Source organism: Macaca thibetana, chromosome 6 (assembly GCF_024542745.1).
Source record: "Macaca thibetana thibetana isolate TM-01 chromosome 6, ASM2454274v1, whole genome shotgun sequence".
Lineage (NCBI taxonomy): Eukaryota > Metazoa > Chordata > Mammalia > Primates > Cercopithecidae > Macaca > Macaca thibetana.
Window position 1 is genome coordinate 120157763 of NC_065583.1, and position 21961 is coordinate 120179723.

The following is a 21961-nucleotide window of genomic DNA, read 5'->3' on the forward strand; positions in this document are numbered from 1 at the left end:
CCAACTGCAGGGCTCATTGAATTAACTCAGAGATACCTAGAGTTGTCTCTGTGTGTGTGTGTGTGTGTGTGTGTGTGTGCGCGCGCGTGCGCGCGCTTCTGTATGTGTGTCTTTGTGTATCTGTCCATGTCTGTGTCTACGTCTGTATGTGCATCTGTGTGTGCGCATGTGCCTGTGCATGTGTGTCTGTGCATGTTTGTGTATACACGAGTGCAATGTCCCATATTGGCAAATACCACATGGTAACGTCCTGCACACCATATGAGCTGTATATATGAGCTGTATTTTCATGATGGTCCACTGGGATAGGGATTAAATCAGATGATCACTATTTATACCTAAGTAGTAACACTTAAAAAATGCAATTGCTCTCTGTCACCACAGCCTAATCTGTGAGCCCCTAAGGGAAAAAAATTCCTTACATTAAAAAAGCCATTTCATATATAGATAAATGCTGAATAGGCAGGTATTGATCAGAAGGTACAATCCCCATCCACATGAAATGAACAAGTAAAGCAGATAATTGTTTGACTAGAGCTTTCTTTTGCATTAAATATACCTGGAAAACATTTCTAAAGATGATTCTTTTCTTTTTGGTTGAACCATTATGAATGAATCGCCATCCTTTAAAAGGCTAGATGTTCATGTTCAACTTTTGGCAACTGAGCTAAACCAATATGATTATGAACACATTTGGATTGTTTTGGTTGGACATTGGTAACTGCCAGTGAAGTGGGAGGTGAGAGGAGTTAACTACTTCCTTATAATGTCACCACCTAATTAGAATAAAAGCATCTTAAATTCTGATTTACATAAGGATATTTATTAACTAAACAATTATTCAGCAGGCATGAAATAAACAAATCATATGACTAGTTCTCTCTCTAGGTGCTTGGCCACCATTTGCAAGCTTCCCTTAAGGCAGAAAATCCAAAATTCCAGAGTCAATATTTCATCATCACTATAGACAGAAGTTTGTGGTATTCACAGCTGGATGCTGGACATCTCCCAAGGCGTGGTTCCTGAGTCATTCTGACTCTGAGTGTGTTGCTTCCATGGAAATCATGCACCTCCACAGAACTCACTCAGGCTCCTTGGGGACTCCCAAGTCTGCAATCAGATTGCTTGTCTTACTCCGATTACCTGCCTATCGGACATTCCATTTGGCTGTCTTGCCGCTTGAACTCAGTGGGTATAAGCCAACTCCTCTTCCCTGAAAAGCAGCATCCTCCTGACTTCCCCACTTCTGTGAATGTCATGATCGTTCTTTCTGCCACCTAAGCTTGAAGCCTACCGTCATTTTGGAACACAGTCACCTTCAACTCCAATTCCAATTCCAATCAGTCACTGTTTTCTCAAATCTCCCTTCATACCAGTTCCTGTCCTTCTATCTCTTCTACCCTAAGCCAGAGCCATATCTCTGCATATCACGGGCCTTTTTGTTCTGTTTCTTTCCCATTCAATTAGTTTACATGATGCCAAACCAATCTCCTTAAAACCACCTGGATTAGATCACTCCTCCGTTTGAAGATTTTCAAAGAGGCCTTATTTTGTAGTGGAAAATGTCCAAACTACTTAGCATATTCACTTATTCTCAGCATGCTTTTACTACCTTGCGTTCTTCTTCTTCACAGCACAAACCTCTATGCCAGCTGGATTTTCTATCCATAATCCCCCAAATACATCACATGCATTGATGCATTGGCCACCCTTGTTAGTGCTTTTTCCATGTGGTGTTCTTGCTTTCCTCCTTCACCCCATGCTCACTTCCTCAAAACACACACACACACACACACACACACACACACACACACAGCTTCTTTGAGCTTCAAAGTTGTCTGCTAGTATTTTAAGTGTCTGGAATTTGAAATGAAAAAATAATAAAAGTAAACTGGTTTTAAAGGTAAGTGTTGCCATGTATTGGTTCTACGGTGGCCTCAGAAACATTTCAAGCCTTAGTTTCCACATGAGTACAATGGGAATAATGCCTACCAGTCTTTGCCCATCCTTAATTAATCTTAGTTCTGTTTCTGTGCCACGTTTCCTCCCCAGGGAAGCCCTTTATAACCTTACTACTCACAGATGTATCTCTTCTCTGAGCCCATGTCACTGCTTTAGTAAAGTCACCATTTGCTTGTTTAAGGCCCCTCTTCTATTTTCAGTTCTTGTGTTTTGGAGCCACACATTGTATCCTATACTAGACTTTGAAAATACTTTAGTTGCAGTGCATTATTTGTGTGCAGTCACAGTACGCAGGGCAGTTTCTCACACATTCTTTCGTTTTGTCTCATAACATCCTGGGAGGTGGATATAATCCCTGTTTTGTGAGGAGAGAAAGTGAGATTCAGAGGTGTAAGTGAGTTGCCTAAGGTCACTCGGAGAGTGAGTGGCAGAAGAAGCACTTGATTCAAGTCTTGGGATTCGAAGCTCAGGGCTGTCTGCTCCCTCCTAGACCTGTAACTTTAGGAGTAGGAATTTATTTTACATTGCTTATATTTCAGTATTTATTTTTAACCCTTATAGGGCCCAGTTCTGTGACTGACTGTAATTGAGAAGGTACTCTAGAAATGTTTTTGAAGGAATAAATAAAATGAATACGACAGACCATGTTAATAATGTCAAATAACTCTGGGAGTTTGAGGGATAATTCTGTCGATATGGGTTCAGGGTGTGCTTGGCCTCTCCACCATTTACCCTGTTTTTATGAGGGTTAGCAGCACAATGTCTTCATTCTAAAACACAGAATCATGAGGTTAAAGAAAGCACGCAATGCCGTCAGCTGAGAAGAACCAGAATTCACAGTGCAGGTTCTCTAAAGTGGCTTTGTGCTGCTCTCAGTGCCGTGAACTCCCACCATTATATTCATAGCTTTTTAGCCTTTGGCTAAGATCAAGTAGAGTGTTTGTTCTCCTGGCTTTTAATAAGTAATGTGTTCTCCATCCAAGGACAACAAATTTAGGCTGTACATGCATTACAAAGTATTAAGCTCCTGTTAACAGCAAATTTCTCAACAAGAGATTTATGTGAATTCTCTTGGATGTTATTCTGTTGACATTAGGAACAATTAGGAATAAAATGCCATGGTAGATTATTCTGTGATGCTGGCCGTACTGTCAGGACTCTGAGTCTGTGTACTCGGAAGTCTTCCTCAGACAGGGACAAGGCACATTCTCTTTCTCAGGAAGAGAATTAACAGTGCACTCCCACCTCCCTGTCCTCACCACAAGGGCACACATCCCAGGGTGAGGGTGGAGTGAGCTCAGAAGAACCCATGCTGAGCACAATGAAAGCAAAATTATTATCACAGAAAGAAACAGATTGCACCTACCTGGGTTTAACCGGACACCTAGTAGTAGGCAGGAAGTTTTTCATGATCTATAACACATTTCATATTAGGGTCATGTTAGTTTCATAATGAATTTCATATTAGGCTCAATTAGGGAAACAATAAAGAAGGAAGATGGGATGGCCGAAAGCATTGAAGAGGAGGAAGCAGAATGGAGGCAGAGGGTGGAATCAAAAATAAGGACAAAGAGAGGAAAGGGAAAGAGAAAGAAAACGAGAAGTAACGTCAGCAGCTCTGTAGGTTCTGAGGTGAGTTAGCTGGTCACAGGTCAACAGCTTTAGTCATACATCCTGTTATTCACTTTGGGCATCAGAGCACATTTTCGCTACCCCTTGAAATTTCCATACAGTTGACAGTGATTTTGTAGCAATCTTTCTTTACCGGGAAATCGCTTATCTGCTTTTCTTTTCAATCTTTGAGGTCAACTTTTTAAAGGCTTTAGTTTCACATGAAGCCCGAAATATTTTGAAATAGGTAAGAAAAAAAAATGCCTTTGGTCTTAAATATTTCCACTTAAATCTTGATTCTGGGCTACTTTAATAATTCCAAAATAAATGTGAGTGGCTTCTTTTTTCAATAACTGAAATACAACATTTAAAAACACTCATATAATTATTTTGTTGTGTTCAGTTGTTTCAAAGCAGACAAGGTTTGATTTGACAGGGTTGTGTTTTAACCTGGGCTCTACATGTCACTAAACTGCTGTCCCCTGTAAGGCCTGTTTCCTTGTCTACAGGATAGAGATACTCCAGTGGCTCTCCAGGCTCTGTGTACCTCTGTCACAGGTTTGGCATAAAGTAGACAGGAATGGTGTCAGTTCCTCTCTCCCCAAACTCTCTCCAATGACACTCCCACCAAGTGCAGAAAAGTACAGAAAGAACTCTTCCTGCTTTTTAACCTCCATTGATCACACTGAAAGAACTATCACATTAGCTTATAAGGCTCAAAATTATTTTCAGTGCTATGGCTCTGTGTACTCTGAGATCAGAGCAACATAACTTTGGTTCCGGATGAAATTGACTCAGGACCTGACTCTACTCCTAGAAGAACGCTGACCCCAAACTCCTGTTTTGCAGAACCCTGAAGGAGCAGGTAAAGATGCCAGCCGTTAAATATGAAGACCTTCAGAGACCCAGAACTAATGGAACTAAATCAGGGATTTCAATTTTATCTTAGATTAAAATACCACTTATATGCACTCAGGGCATAGTTTTCACTCCCATCAGGAATAGATTCATACCTGTATAAAGCTGGTAATATAATGATTAATTAAATATACTGCATGACTTCAAGGTAGCCAAGAAAATTACAGTCATTCCAAGTAATACTGTGTTTCACCAGACAAAAATCTGAGGATCTTGAATCTTAGCACTGGAAGGAATGTAGATATCACATAGGCTCATCATTTCTCTGGCACAGAACTTGCCTTGAGCACATGTCTGGTAGCTTCTTCCTGGGAACATAGATGACATAACACATACTGCCTTTCCAGGCAGCTTGATCTGTCATGAGACAGCTCTGGCCTTTTAGAAACCAGCCTTTATACTGAGCTGTGTGCCTGCTTCTCTGTATTGTACACTTTTTGTTATTAATTCTGAACAAAAGGTTTTTGTGAATTTTCTTCCTGGAAATGGTCTTCGCCACTTGAAACAACTGTCATGCCCATCTGAGTATATTTCTTAGGTGAGGTTTCCCGGTTTGGGAGATGCTATTCTCATGAAATATTTCTGAATTCATCAGTATCTCTGTTCCTATAAAACATGTGGCTGTCTACTTCAGGTAAATCCTAACCAAGCTCAGGTAACAGTGAACTGATTGTTTGCTGTGAAACAGTATCGTGCTGTTGAAGTTAAAGAGGTCTATGATTATATTGTGTTTATTTTGGGTTTTGTATTATTGAGTATTTTTTACTTTATTTTCTTTTTATAAAGCCCATATCACTACCCATAACAAGCTTTTGATAAGTGAACATTCTAAATTTTACTGTTCTGTAGCTATATAAGGGAATCTTTAAATTTTGCCAGGACTTTCTAGCCTAATGCAACAAGGGAGGTTACATTAACTATAATAATTTCAATTTCGTTAGTTTTTTCCTACATTTGCTGAAACAATTCTTCTACACAATCTATCTCATTATTTCTGGGAGTTCCAAATGTGTCTCACGGGAGCATGTCCCCCTTCTTGGAACCACTGCTCTTCCACCAGAACCAGCAGCTCCCTGGACTTCCCAAGGCTTATCAGGTCACATTGTTACCCAGGGAGTCAAGCAGCTATCACAAGGCCATGCTTTGGCTTTGTAGCTGCTCCAATGGATGTTATACTTTCTCCCTTTGTTCCTGATACTGTGCAGAATTATATGCAACATCTCTTTACTTAAAAGCTCTCTGCTTCTCCCAGGATCCAGAGATTCATCCCTGGAAAAGCACCGAAGTGCAGCTGCCATATTCCATTTAGAATGACTCCTTCCTTCAATCAGCCAAGGTTTTGTTCTTGGGCTCAGCTCTATGTGCCCAGCTTCTTCTTCAGTACAAGGAGCTCCCTCCAAAGAGGTCATTAAATCCCCGCAAATAGTCTTTAACTAGACCTTTTCAAACCTTGTCTCTTTTTTATTTGAAATGACACTGTACCATGAACATTTTTATGAAATCATAAACATGTTAAACGTTCATCAAAGCCATCATTTTAAAGTCCTCTATGATGTCTATCTTATAGATATACCATACTAGAATGCATTTTTTTTATTTTTCTATTGCTGAGAATGTTGGGTTTTATACATAGCTTATTATTTTAAGCAAATGTGCTTTACCTTGTTCCTATTACACTTCTAATTCAGCCTACTGTTAGCATCTGTGGATAATTTTCTATGCTCATATGTCATTCAATATATTACCATCATTCCCAGCTTTTGGCTTTACATATGCATTTTTAAGATGTATCTCTCAATTTTTAACCATCAGATCAGATTTTAGTTGCTTTATAGACCCAGCTTTTATATTTCAGTCTATGCCACTTCTAAGGATGTTGTAGTGAGATGCCTATATAAAAGACATACATATTCAAGGAGTGAATTAAAATCTCACTTGAAATTTTAAATGTCACTGAATATTAATTGAGGCCGCTAATTGGTGTATTTTCTAGTAATCACTTCAAAAGCTCCTCATTAAAAATAAATCATAAACTATAGAATTATCAGAGCTTTTAGGTATAGTTTAATGATCTAATTCCATCCCTATATCTGTCCATCTATCCTTCAGCAAGTCATTTATCACCTTCCTTCTATATATTACAGATCATAAAGACATCTGGGACACAAAGGTAAGTCACAGACCTATCCACGTGTATGGGTGATAGAGGAGTGAATAGAAGTGACAAAGGGTGTGATTCCTTCTGTTTGAGAGGTGAAGAAAGAATTCCCAAAGCAAGTGACATTGCATCAGCACCTTAAGATAAAACAAAGAGCTCAGCGAAAGAAAGTGAACGGGAAGATGTGGTAATAGGTTTAAGTGGACAGGGCGTGTTGGCGACTAAATTTCTGTAGCTCCATAATATTCTCCCTGGTCCCCTGAGAGGAAGTTACAGAGTTGTGAATCTGGTAGTGAAAGCCTTGGTATAAGGAGCATAAGAAGTGTGCAGATTATCTACCATGAAACAGAGGAAAAAAATCAAGGTTATTCAAGTAGAGGAACGACATATTTTAGAAAGACTTTTTTTTATAACATTATGGAAAATGGATTATAGGCTGGAGGCAAGAGATAAGACTTTGCTTTGTCAGTGTGACAGAGTATTTTATTAATAAAGCACATAACTTATACTCAGATCTTGTGAGATGAGACCAGTTCATGTCAACATGTCCAGTGTTTTTGAAAAAAAATGGTAAGTTTTTATTATTGCTTTTGTTTATTTCCCTGTGAAATATAGTAGGCTAGCCCTCTATTTCTCCTGGCGAAATCTTTAGATAGGTGGGAAAAAAATGTTGAAAAAGGCCTCTTTTACCCTGGTTTTATCTGCCTTTTGGAAGATAGTTGATTCAAAGCTATGAAAAATCATCTCACCAATCCCGCATTTCACTTGGTGGGATGATGTGTCAAGAGAACGCCTGAGGTTTCCTCTGTCCGTTAACAGGCCAGTCGTGAGTCACAGTCTGAACATGAGGAAATGTTCATTTACTTTTTCACAGTCATGGCAATGAGACATTTTTGTGCCCAAAGTACTATCCGCACCTAAAGTCCCTGTTAAAAAGGTTATTTTCTGCCACAGGCAGGGAGCAGAATGTCAAGATCCAATTCCAATCGCTCCATCATCACTCGGATAGCCTCAGGAAGCTGAGGTTTTACAGCTGCCTGGAACCCACATGCTTCATGTGATGTACAGCAGCACTGTTAATTAGCTGTTTCAGGATTCTTAATGCCCTATGGCTTTGGAAACACTTGTTAGCCCGCAGAGGGAGGGGAAGAGCTGGAAGCAATTGGACTACAGCCTGAATTTATTATAATTCAATTCAGTAACCACCTTATCTTTCTAAATCCCTGTTTAGAATATGTTGAAAATTATGGTTGATTTAAGTTGTTCTCAGTGACGCATCCTGAGAGAAGAGGGAGATTACAGTTCAAGGTTTTCTGAAGCCACAGAAATGGGGAGTGCTGCAGAAAGAACTGATCGATGGAACTTTCCAGACACATATATGCAATTGTCTAAAGGCTAGAAAATAGATGCCGGGGATGGGGAGAGGGGAGGCCAGCCGATGTGGAAAGGCTTGTGTAGAGTGCCCACGAGTCTGCATTTCTATTCTCCTACCAGAAGAAACACTGCCAGCTCCCCCCACCCTCACCCCCAATTGTTCTCACTGCAGAGAGCTGGCATTCAACAAACTCATAATTTTTCTCAATGTAGTTCTCATGACATAACCTGACCAACCACATGAAACCTAATGAAGAAAACAACCATTGCCACTGGCAACAAATGCAGGAGTTGCATCACAAGTAAAACACGTACTTTACTTCACAAAGTCGAACATTACAGTAAAACCCGCAAAAACGTGGTCCCATCCTTTGGTATGGATGAGATATCAGTTTACAAAACCTTCACTGGAAAGTCCATATCAAAATTTTAAAAATGCATGCAAAAGCCAATTGTGTTGACATCTTTCTTATCAGAGGTATTGCAACTTATTTTGTCTAGAGGTAGTTCTTAAAACAGCCACTTCTCTGTCCACTAATCATGTACATAACATCCCCTTCCTCATCTTCATCCTCTGAAGTAACACCAACAGGTGAAAGGGTGTTTCAGGAGCTCACCATTCTTGACTGTTATGTAATGGGTCAGATTCTCTTCTGAGTAGTAGGAGAGGTCAGAGATCCAGATCTATATATCTTGGTGCTTTTTCCACTAATACATTCCTAGAAGCTAGTAGGTGCGCAATAAATGTTAGCTGTATGAATGAGTTAGTGAATCAATGAATGAAGTGTTCATTTTTAGAAATATTATGGTCAGGATTTTACTAGGAGAAACATTTGCTTATAATCACAAATGAAAGCTAGGTTTACTCAAAATCGGGGATATTAAATAGTCTTTCCATTTCCTATACCACAGGTATGCTTGTATTCTTCTTATGTGCTTATGAAAGGAGAGAATGTGGATTAAGTTATAAACTATTTGTACATGGTATTGTATGTGTAAAAATCATGTCAGTTTTGAGGCCAGGATTTCTTTGTATTGAGTAAAATTTTCCTAAATATTTGCCCATTGTATTAGTTTGTCCTCACATTGCTGATAAAGACATACTCAAGACTGGGTAATTTATAAAGAAAAAGAGGTTTAATGGACTTACAGTTCCACGTGGCTGGGGAGGCCTCATGATCATGGTAGAAGGTGAAAGGCATGTCTTACATGGTGGCAGACAAGAAAGAAAATAAGGGGTTTCCCCTGATAAAATCATCAGCTCTTGTGAGACTTATTCACTACCACAAGAACAGCATGGGGAAATTGCCCCCATGATTCAATTATCTCCCACCACGTCCCTCCCACAATACATGGGAAACGTGGGAGCTACAATTCAAGATGAGATTTGGGTGGCGACACAGCCAAACCACATCACCCATTTTAAAACATGCTTGATATCAATTTACTGCTGAAAATATAATTTGAATATTCTTTTACATTTTAATGACTAAGATTGTACATTTGTTCCCTCAAAAGAGGCTCTCCAAAATACTACCTAATCCCTATATTAATAACAACCCAAACATGTTTTCAATACTAATATTAAAACAAATTAGCTTAACAAATACAAAAGTTAATGCCTGGCTTACTATCATACGGATTTGAGAGATGCAGGTTTCAATCTGTTCCACACCATGCCCTTCATTATGTGTTTCTGCCAGAGATTTTATTCTTTACTTTTCATTCAATCAGAAAGAATTGAGAGGAATTTCAGCCTTCTTCTGCGTATTTAGAATATTATTTGTACTGACTTTAATCTTTTGCTCCTAATCCATGAATTCCTGAGGCCTTTGATATATATCCATAAATTTGAAAAGCACAATCCCTTTTAAAAAAAAATGGAAGTTGCTTTTGGGAATCACAGACATGTACCTCTTTGTTCTCTCGGAGAGCTGTGGGTTATGGGAGGGAAATCCTCATCCTGCTTCCTGATATGCAGTCACTTCTCTCTTACACAGATGAGTCCTGAAACTGTTGTGAGTTCAAACAAGTTGGCTGGTTTTATTTATTTATTTTTTTATTTTTGAGAGTATCTCACTCTGTCACTCAGGCTGGAGTGCAGTGGCCCAATTACCAGCTCACTGCAGCCTTGACCTTCCAGGCTGAAGCCATCCTCCCACCTCAGCCTCCCAAGTAGCTGGGACCACAGGTGCACACCACCACACCCACTAATTTTTTGTAGCGATAGGGTTTCACCATGTTGCCCAGGCTGGTCTTGAACTCCTGATCTCAACCAATTCACCTGCCTTGGCCTCCCACAGTGCTGGGGTTACAGGTGTGAGCCACCATGCCTGGCCAAGTTGCCTGGTTCTTTACATGGAATGTTAAGGATAACTTTTTAACTGGTTCCAGAATCAATTAAACACAGATAAATACCAACTTATGTTTTGTAAATAAACACATCTGAATTGAATCTTACTCCAATTTACTTAGAAACTGATATTTTTCCTCTCAAATAAAATGAATGTTATTTTATTTTATTTGAATAAGATACCCCAACTGAATTGAAGATTGGTACAGAAGCCTGAGAAAGGAAGTTTAAGAGAGTGAAAGCATGAGAGAAGAGCCAAGATTATGTATCCCAGAGCAGGAAAGAAGTATTACCTACCATTACTTTAAGGGACTGTGCTTCCTCACAGTAGTGGAAGACAGATGCTCATTTTTATTCAGGACTGTGTAAAATAAATGACCTTAATTTATAGATGTGGATGCTGGTTTATATCAATATCTCTCAACCTGAGATGGCTCCCAATCTTGACTACACATGGGAATCACTTGCGGAGCTTTACAAAAAAACTGGTGCCTGGGTCACACCCTGAGAGATTCTTATTTATCTGGTCTGGGGTGGTGTGGCCTAGGCACTGAAATTTATAAAATTCCCCAGGTGATTCTAATATGCAGCCAAGGTTGAATGCAGCTGTACAGCTGTAGATGGAAGAATACCAAAACCAGGCCTTCTGCTAATGCCTGAGCTTCTCCTCATTTAAGTTTCTGTGATGTGTTCAGACATTGTTTCTAGAATCTCCTGGTTAATATGAGTTATAGTCCATTGGATGGAGTAATATATTAACACATCCATACTAACATAGTTTGGAAGGGGCCAGGATGCAAAGGGAAGTTGGAGGAGGAAGAGAATGAAATGGTAAAGTCCAAAGCATGGGTGAAGGGGGGGCCAATAGAAACCCACAGAGCAAAAAGGACATGTTGGGTCATCATATTCTATTACATAAATTGGATTTACATTTCCTTGTCTTTCATCCCTGGTCTTTACTCCCACAAGTCTCCAAACACAGTCATAAAATTCCCATGAGTTGTTACAGCAAAATTGCTTATCATTTACTATTTCTTAAATGAATGAATAAATCATATTACTTTGACAGAAAGGATGCTGCTGGGTATTATATGTAATGTGTACTAGTAAGGTGGACAGGACCATTAGTCCTTTAAATTCCTTTACAATTCCAAAAGTCTGTGATTCTGATCTTCCTGGTCTTGCAACTCTAGAAAAGGTGATAATCACTAGAGTAGGCTATTTATGGACCTGTGAGATAGTGAAACATGCTATTAAGACAAAATGAGAGACTTCCTTCTCTGAAATGGTTCCATATAAAAGTAATATATGGCTTAAGTATCCAGGGGCTCATGTAATCTCTCCATGTCAGTATCTTTTATGGGGAATTATTTAACCAAACATTTATTGAACACTTACGTGCTACACTAAAATCTCAGATTTGTCAAGTTCCCTTTTAAAAAGTGGGTACTAAGCCTAAGAAAGGTATTAGCAATACTTGTATCTGAAAAGACCTCACATCCAGAAACTATAAGGAACTCCTAAAAACCAATCAAAACAATACAGTTCTTAGAAAATCACAAAGGAACAGGTTTTTCAGACTCGAGGATGTCTATATGGTGAAAAAGCAGCAGTATTTTGGAGTTGGTCTGAACTGACTCACAGGCACCTATTTTTAAATGCTCAGAAATTTGTTAAGCAAATTGTTAATGCATCAATTCTTTAAAGTTTAATTATGTAAACTTTCAATTAAGTTATCTGAAAAACATAATACATACTCAAAACTCTCATCCCTTCCTAAGTGTTTTACTACATTCTGTTATCTATGTTTGTAAGGTTGTTTATTGCATCTGTATGGTGGAAACACTATATAAAATGACATGTTACTTTGCATCTCTACCCAACTCCACATAGGCTGATACAATGTTGGTAGCTTAAAATCAGCTTTAGTAGAGGTATTTATACCATGGAAATCAGCATATGCCACAAATCAGGAATTGTTTTTTTTTTTTTTTTTTTTTTTTTTGAGACGGAGTCTCGCTCTGTTGCCCAGACTAGAGTGTAGTGGCCAATCTTGGCTCACTGCAACCTCCGCCTCCCGGATTCAAGTGATTCTCTGCCTCAGGCTCCCTAGTAGCTGGGATTACAGGTGCCCGCCACCACGCCTGGCTTATATTTGCAATTTTAGTAGAGACAAGGTTCACCATCTTGGCCAGGCCGGTCTTGAACTCCTGACCTCGTGATCCAGCCGCCTTGGCCTCCCAAAGTGTTGGGATTACAGGCGTGGGCCACTGCACCCGGCCCAGGAATTGAGTTTTGGTTTAATGTTGTTGACTGTCTAGAAACTGATTAAGAAAATGTTATTAAAGTTGTGTATCATGTCTGCAACCACTAAATTGTAAATAGCACAAAAAATTTGAGGAAACAGTCTTCTAGACTTTCCAGATGCAGCAAAGAAATTGCCTTGTTCCTTGAGTAAAATTCCAACATACATTTTTATTGTTTCATTTTTGTCTTACTTAACCACTAAGTAAGACATAGTTCCTACATAAACCAGTCATGTAGGAATTATACTCCTTTTTCAATTACAACTTTAGTTTGATTACCTTTGTGGTCTTCTCTTCTATCACCGTCACTTTTTTTTTTTTTTTTTTTTGAGAAGGAGGTTCACTCTTGTTGCCCAGGCTGGAGTGCAGTGGTGCGACCTTGGCTCACCACAACCTCTGCCTCCCAAGTTCAAGCGATTCTCCTGCCTCAGCCTTCCGAGTAGCTGGGATTACAGGCACCTGCCACCACATATGGCTAATTTTGTATTTTTAGCAGAGACAGGGTTTCATCATGTTGCTCAGGCTGGCCTTGAACTCCTGAACTCAGATGATCCACTCTCCTTGGCCTCCCAAAGTGCTGGGATTACAGGCATGAGCCACTGTGCCCGGCTCACCATCACTTTTAGATAAGGAAACTGAGCCCTAGAGAGTGGTTGGCTCACCTCAGGTTCCAGGACAAATATGACTTAGTCAAAACTATACTCCTGTTCTTTCATTTACATAAAACTACTTATCTAAGGATGCTGCAGCAACACTGCTGTCACGCCAGAATTCATTAAGTTTACGGCGCAGGCCTTATCTATAGACCATTGATTTTGCTCAAGGAAAAAGTTACACAAACTAGCGACAGAGTCCTGACCAGGCATTACAAATTCTACACTGATGTGTAAAAGAGTGACTAGGCATGAAGAATACATGCTTAGCACAATCTATCTTTATTATAGGAAAAGCAATTTAAAACATAGTTTACTGAGTAGTGCCAGAACATTACCGAAAAAGAAAGTTAATGCTTTTTCCTTCTCAAAAGCCTTCTGTAATGTATAGCCATTATCATATTATAGAGACTCCTGGGAAATGCTTGATCAATTAAAATTGTTAGAGAGCTAAAATTGAACATTGACTCAGAAGCAATGTGAAATACATCTTCCCACTTCTATAAATTTTAATGGTAGCCACGGATGCTTTTTTTTTTTTTTGCTATGGAGCCTTGCTCTGTCTTCCAGGCTGGAGTGCAGTGGTGAGATCTCAGCTCACTGCAACCTCTGCCTCCTGGGTTCAAGCAATTCTCCTGCCTTAGCCTCCTGAGTAGCTAGGATTACTGGTGCCTGCCACCACGCCCAGCTAATTTTTAAATATTTTTAGTAGAGACGGGGTTTCACCATGTTGGCCAGACTGGTCTTGAACTCCTCACCTCAGGTGATCCACCAGCCTTGGCCTCTCAAAGTGCTGGGATTACAGGTGTGAGCCACCGCACCCGGCCCACTGATGCTCTTCTTAATTTCTTCTGCTTAAGAAATAGAAAGTATTCTCGAGGGAAAAAAGGCATTGACAACTAGTACAGGGAAACTGATGGCAACATAAGGCTGTTTGAGGGAAAAATGTGGGATCTCAAAGACTGTTGGTGGGAGTGTAAATTGAATAATCTACTTTGGAGAACAATTTGCCAGTTTCTATTAAAATTTAAAATTGCTGATATCTTATCACCTAACAATCCTACTTCTAAGTATCTATTATAAAAAAAAAAAAACTTGGCATGTATTCCCAATGAGTTTTGCCAGAGTGTTCTTTGTAATAGTCAACAGCTGGAAACCTGAATGCCGTCCAGTAGGGATATGGCTAAATGAAGAATGAAATAACCATACTATTGAATACTGTGTGTCAGTTAAAAATAGCAAGAGAGATCTTTGTTGAGTGAAAAAATGATCATTATACATAACATTATGTTTTTAAGAAGCCTCAGAAAACATTAATATATGATCCTATAGGCATAAAATTATTTATGATTTCACACAGAGGTCTAGAATTTATTGTCCACTACAGTAGCCACTAGCCACATGATGCTATTTAAATTTAAATAAAACAAATAAAAATTTCATTTCTCAATTCTGTGAATCTCATTTCAAGCCCTAATAGCAACATTTGGATGGTGGCCACTGTGACAGAGAGTGGAGATCTAGAAGAATAAACACAACTGATAACAGAGTTACCTGGGGGAAGGTTGAGTTTGGGGATGGTGGTCTACAGAAACTTTAGAGTTCTGCAGAACTTTTAACATTTTTACAATGAGAACATATCATATATTATCTAGCTAATTTAAAACAAATACATTGTTAAAATGAAAAGCATGCCTAGCAACAGGATTTTTTTTTTTTTTTCCTGAGACAGAGTCTTGCTCTGTTGCCCAGGCTGGAGTGCAGCGGTGCAATCTTGGCTCACTGCAACCTCTGCTTCCTGGGTCCAAGAGATTCTCATGCCTCAGCCTCCCAAGTAGCTGGGATTACAGCATGTGCCACCACGCCCAGCTAATTTTTGTATTTTTAATAGAAACGGGGTTTCGTCATGTTGGCCAGTCTGGTCTCAAATTCCTGACCTCAGGTGATTCACCCAACTTGGCCTCCCAAAGTGCTGGGATTACAAGCGTGAGACACTGCACTGGCCTAGCCAAAGGATTTCTAAAACAATGTAGAATTTTAGTAGATAGATCAGTGTGTAAATTGATTTGAACACCCTATCCTTTTAGCCTGTTAACTATCTAAAATCATAAAAAATAGTAAAACAAACAGTGCAAAATCATTTCCTCCTTCCTTTTCTACCCATGTCAAGTGTCTATTGAACACTTACTATATTCCCAGCATTTAAAGTATAAGAATCATGAGGCAACTGCTGTTTAGACTGAAGTGTTTTCACCAGGGGTGTATCAAGAGGATTTCTTTGTCGTAGGTTGATTTCCCTTATAACTGATTAAATAATTACTAGTTGGCTTATGCAATGTTTATATAATTACAGAATATAAATGGTGGTTATTAGCATAAGTAGAATATATACCTTTATAATATTTGTGTAACCTTCATTTGTATTTTACTAGAGCTTAAAACAATAATTTAAGAAAGAAATTCAAATTGATATTCATAATTTAGCAACCATTTGAGCACTTCCAGGTCAGAATAACTTCTTGGGAAGCCCCAGAAAGAAAAGCATATACCTGCTTTTACAGTTGTCCATAGATTGACTATAAGGCTAGTTGTATTGAGTTGGCGGATGCATAATTTCTTAATTCTTTAGGTAATAGGTCAATAGTGTGGTAGTGAATCTTGATGGTAAATGTCCTTTTCATGTTTCATACTGCACAGTAGACTAGACTGAAAGTCCCAGGAGACTGTGAGTGTAGCAAAGAATGAATCTTGTATCCCTAGATACACAAAGACCATGCCTTCACTAGACCCACAGAACCTAACACATAGAATGTCTTATTAAATGCTTGTAGAATGATTAAATAAATTATATTCAGGAAACAGTCTATAAGTCTTAAAGTTTACCTTTCAATTATGTAATTATTACTTTTAATTTATAATTTATAAACAGACATAGATATTCACCACACTTGCAAAAGAGTTTATTTCAACTTCCAAGCCTTTTTTGTCTCATCTTAAAAGTTTGGATTTAATATAGCAAAGTTTGCTTCTAGAATGGAATCTTTTAGAGAGTATATGCTCTTTTGAAAAAGATGGTTTATGATTTTGTTATGTAATATTGTTATATAATTAAAGTTATTTTAGAAATTGCATGATTTATTAAAATATCAGTAGTAAATTTAAACATTCACAAATGCCTGAATATAAAGAAATAGGATCACCTGTGTCCAAGTTAATTGCCTTCTTTTGCTGTATTCATTAGCCATCAATCCCAACATACTCTAAGGCCAAGATACACATGGAGCAATCTATGGACCGGCAATAGCATTCCATGGGAGCTTTGGAAATTCAGGATCTCGAGCCTCACCCCAGATGTACTGAATCAGAATCTTTATGTTAGCATAGTCTCTAGGTGATTTGTAGGTCCATCAGCGTTTGAAGAGCATCTGTCTGGCCTTCAGTTGCCTTTATGCATCTTCTCACCAACAGTGCCATCTAGTCCAATATTTTTCTGTCCCATTAGTTTGTCTACAGCCTCCCAACAGGCTTCTGTCCACAATGCTGCCATTTAGATTCATGGTCCCATCCCTCTCATAGCCTTTGCTAAGGTTATGTCTTTTACATTTGGAGATACACCAATTGCAGAGGAGGGTGAAATTAGCCTGAGAGCAGGACCATAACAATAACCTGATTCTAATGGAGGCTATTACCAGGGCAGCCAGTACCTGAACTAAGTCATCATTCTGCTGGAAGCATTCCGTTTGGCTGCGGTTCAACAAAAGGAAAAAAGAATGCACACCAGAAAATCAGGAAGGTTTGCATTATCTATCAGCTATGTTCAAAAGATGTTTGTGGAAAGTCGAGTTAAGGGTTCCTGGAAACATTAACCTCTGGACATGCTGGAGGATGCAGGTGGATTTTGAACCAGGCAAGTCTGCATTCACAAATCACATTAACATATTAAAAGACGGAGAGATCTTACTCAGAGGAAACCCATTTGGTTGTATTCAACCCAGCTCTGTATATTTTTTAAATCACAAAATGCTTTTTTTTTTTTTTCTCTCATGAAACATTCATCAAAATTAGGCAAAACTCATCTTTGGTGAGATATGCGTTGTGAAATGTGAGTGGAGAGGTTCCTCTGAAATTGTCTAAAAGGTAACTTAAGCCTTGATGTTTTAGAAAATCTGACTTATTATATAACAGTGAATATACCTATCTGTGTAGTTTCACTATTTTAGAAGTAAAACAACGCTTTGATTTCAAATACTAAATTAACTTAGGCATTGCTCTCCCACTCTGTCTCCCAAACTGTGACTCACATATCAACAAATGTTTTACCTAGTTAGAGAAAAAAGTTTCCCAAGTTTCAGAGCCATAAAACCATCAGCAAGGCACCTATTTATTGCAGCACTCTCTTGTTTTCCATCTTCAATTTCCTAAATATTGAATATCTTGTTTTCCATTTTTCTTCTAAAAGCATTTGTGGTATATAATAACACCACATGCCAGTGGAAGAGACTATATTGGCTCAGGATGCACTTGATATTTGTTTTTCTTAAATGACAACTGAAACTCCCAATTCAATTAGGATAAGATTTTTTTTTAAGTTATTAAACCTTAGTAAAGTTATATGACTTTATACTGGGAAAGTGAGTTCCAGAGAAGTTTAATGAACTTGTTCAAGGTGACTTCACTAACTTATTATAAAATGGGGAATACAACTCTGGTTTCTATAATGCCTTCTGTAGAGCATCCCACAGAAACATCTAGGTTTCAGAAGATTCCTTATAGTTAGGTATGAAAAATGTTATTTCTGAAAATATGATTTGCTCTTGAGAAATCATTATTTAGATATGTTTAACTTTAGAAAAAATGTCCAACTGTAATTAAAAATCTGTGAATTACAGACATGTTCAGTAAAATACACTGTCTCATAGAAACCATATTCAAAAAACAGAATGACTGAAACAGATGTTATGTATGGGGATCAGAGGGAAGTGATCCAGTTATATTATACTAATTTGAGAAAGACTCTAAAAAAATCCTTTCTTGGGGGCCGGTCGGGGGTGGGTACAGCGAATGAAAGAGAAAGATAAGGAAATGTGTTCCTTGGTGTTGAGTTTTGAATAGATCACTATTGTGTTATATTCCTCTGAATTTAGGATACATGTTGGATTTTGTTTCTTATCGTGTCTGTTACGTGGACAAAGATAACACATTTGTTTCTTCTTGTCAACTTTTATCATGCACAAGGACTCTGAAGGTCCACCCAAGATCTTTTGTGCACTAAATGTCTGATGTTTGTCATACAATGAACAATTTTGGGGAGTTTGGAAATCTTTTGGTTATGACCTTGAGGATTAGAGATCATTTGGTGTGGATGACTTTGAGGAAGTTATTTAATTGTTTTTTTGTATGCCAGTTTTCTCAAATTTAAAATGTGGGTAATAGTAACCACCTTGTTAGAAGGATTGTAATGAACAAATCACGTAATAATGCAAAGTGCTTATGCTTAGTGCACTAGTGTTTTGCACTTACATCTAGTGATTTTTTTCTCAGTAATTTGATAGGCTAAGGGATGATCTAGTGTAGATATGGTGAGATGTGGGATTTTTTGTTGTCGTTGACAAGTTGTAGACAAAATGCTTGGTTATTCCTCCCACTGAAATAAAACCCAGAAATATAGGGTATTACAATATGTTAAACATTCAGTGGCCATCAAAACTTATTTTCTTTTTTGAAGTTAGAGTAATATTTAGAGAGGGGATTCTGGGGTTTCCTTTTAGCAAAATAATTAGAAGTAATTTCCGTTCATTATTAGAATTTTTAGCATGACCATATCACAAGGAAAGGGAAGGTTCTTACCTAAGTTGTATTGCAACTTTTCTCCGAAATACAATAAACATGCTGTGTTAAAATTGCTGGTATAAGCGAGGCACAGTGGCTCACACCTGTAATCCCAGCACTTTGGGAGGCCAAGGCGGGATGATCAATTGAGGTCAGAAGTTTGAAACAGGCCTGGCCCATGTGGTGAAACCCTGTCTCTACTAAAAACATGAAAATTAGCCTGGCGTGGTGGTGGATGCCTGTAATCCTAGCTACTCGCTACTTGAGAGGCTGAGGCAGGAGAATCGCTTGAACCCAGAAGGTGGAGGTTGCAGTGAGCTGAGATTGCACCACTGCACTCCCACCTAGACAACAAAGCCAGACTCTGTCTCAAAACAAGAAAAAAAAAAAAAGAAAAAAGAAAAAAAATTGCTGTTGTAAGTTGTGCCCTATAAAATGTTAACTTTTCTTTCAAGTGAAATAATTACTTACTATTTCAGCAGAGATCACTCTAACATTTAGTTTTAATCTAGGAAAAAAACCCATGTAACTAGATTTGATCCTTTTATTAAAATGAATTGGTCTTAGAAGAGCACATCATATGCTCAAAATATAGCTCTCATGTGAATCAAGACATATAGTTGATTTGTTCAATGAAATCTAGATACTCCTTTAAAAAACTGTTTACTGGCTTTTGATGTTTAATTGGGTGGAATGTATAAGAAATATCCGATCAATTTTTGACTTCTCTATTGACTTACAAGCTTATATACAGCCAATAAACAAATCCTTCTAATTCTTACTTTATTACTCACTTTCTTTCCATTTCTACACAAATTCATATTGAATAGGAAATATTGAAATAAGATCTTTAGAATCTTCCTCTTGCAAATTATAGAACATATTGAAACCAGGTTAAACATATGTAAATCTCCTTATATATTGTTTACCTACCTACCATGTAAATTTTACTGATTTTTCCATAGTAAAAAAGTCTAAAACTCCAAAGCATCTTACCTCCTCTAAACTACCGATCTTTCCAAACCTATCATTATTCTTCCATATATACCTTCTTTCAAGACTTAATTCAAGCTCTGCCTTGTTTTTGAGTTATTCTCTGTCTAGATAAATTATTGGTCACTACTTTTAACCCAGGAGGCACCAATTGTTTCTATTATTATTTTGCTTCTTAGTATTTGTTTTCTTTGTTGGGAGAGTTTTGTTTATATTCCCTTCTAAAGTAGGTACTTTACTTTTTTGGAAATCTCTGCCTACTAGCCCAGTACCTAATAAAAGGTCAATGATGATGATAATGATCATTATGATGATAATTTGAAAAACCATGTTCTACAGTTTTCAGATGTACTTTTAGATAAGGGGATGGAATAATTTTATCATCAAAATTTATAATGAAAATATGATAAAAATTAAGATAAAATAATTTTAGAATATATTTTGTGGCTAAGTGGAAAACTATCATGGAGTTTAATTAAACTTTTTTCATATCCAAAGAGGAAAGGTACATAGATGAGAAAAAAAAACATAAAAACAAAAAACATCTCAGGAATTCCACCTTCAGCTGCCCTTACTTGAATACCATGCCTCGGAAAGAACTTCATGACTTGGCAGGCTTTACAGGTCGACACGGTGTATATTCTGAAAGTAGCCAAGGGCAAAATTTAGTGTTAACTAGATCAAGAACTCAGGGGACTCAGGTGTCTACTGTTTTCCATAGAAATAATCATAATCAATTTTAAATACTAGATCTGCTTTCCTTTTGGGTTTGTATAATGTGGAGTCAAAATAGAAGCTCTGGCACCTCATAGACATAGATTTAAATCCCATTTATGCCATTGGTAAACTCCATGACCTTTGGCAAGTTATTTAACCTCCTTATGCCCTCGTCTCTAAAATTACAGTGCAAAAACAACACCTTAAGTGTGATTTCAAGGATTAAGGGAAATAAAATGCAAAATTCCTGGTACATAATTGATATCTACTAAGTGTGAATTTCTATAAGTTCCTTGTATCACATAGTGGTAGATTTTTATTTACTGGGTGGTTATTCTGTACCAGGCACTCTCCTGAACACTTTATATCATGAGGATTAACACATTTAATCCTTGTAGCATTCTTATGCAATAGCTACTATCATTATCATCCTCATTATTATTGTCCTATTTCACAGATATGGAACTGAGCCACTGAAAAGTAAAGTAACACAACTAGTAAGTAGTACTTCTGGGATTCAAAATAAACCTTTCATTTCTAAAATTAACCCATAACTTTTTATCCAGTAGACAATATGACCTCTCCCACTATCAGGTCATTTCCATGGACCATATCCTATGGGCAATTTGAAAGCAATCTCCTTTTAACCCTTCTTTATCAAATTAGAACATGGTTTGGAGAAGCATACAATGTTTTCCATAGCTGAGTATAAATCATTTCTTCCATTCTTTTGAATGAGCCACATCATTGCTCCCTTTCCATTGTGGGAAATCCAGCCTTGCTTATTCTTACCTAGACAAAAGCACACTTTTTTTCTCAGAACCTGTGCAAATCTCATCTTCTTTGTTACCACCTACAAATGATTAATGAGACAAAACATTTTCAAGGATTCTAAATGAAAAAAAAAAAAACCCACAAATTGAAAATCCACAAAGAAGTGTCTAGGAAAACTTTTTTTTTTTTTTTTTTTTTTTGAGACGGAGTCTCGCTCGGTCGCCCAGGCTGGAGTGCAGTGGCCAGATCTCAGCTCACTGCAAGCTCCGCCTCCCAGGTTCCCGCCATTCTCCTGCCTCAGCCTCCCAAGTAG

General features: G+C 37.9%; 1 protein-coding gene and 1 pseudogene across 6 annotated transcripts in view; both read left to right on the top strand.

Moving 5' to 3' along the window:
* The window catches only part of PDE4D (phosphodiesterase 4D), a 1590976-nt gene that overhangs the window by 761526 nt on the left and 807489 nt on the right, over positions 1-21961 (top strand). The window lies entirely within an intron of this gene.
* Positions 2865-3043, top strand: LOC126957835 (uncharacterized; annotated as a pseudogene).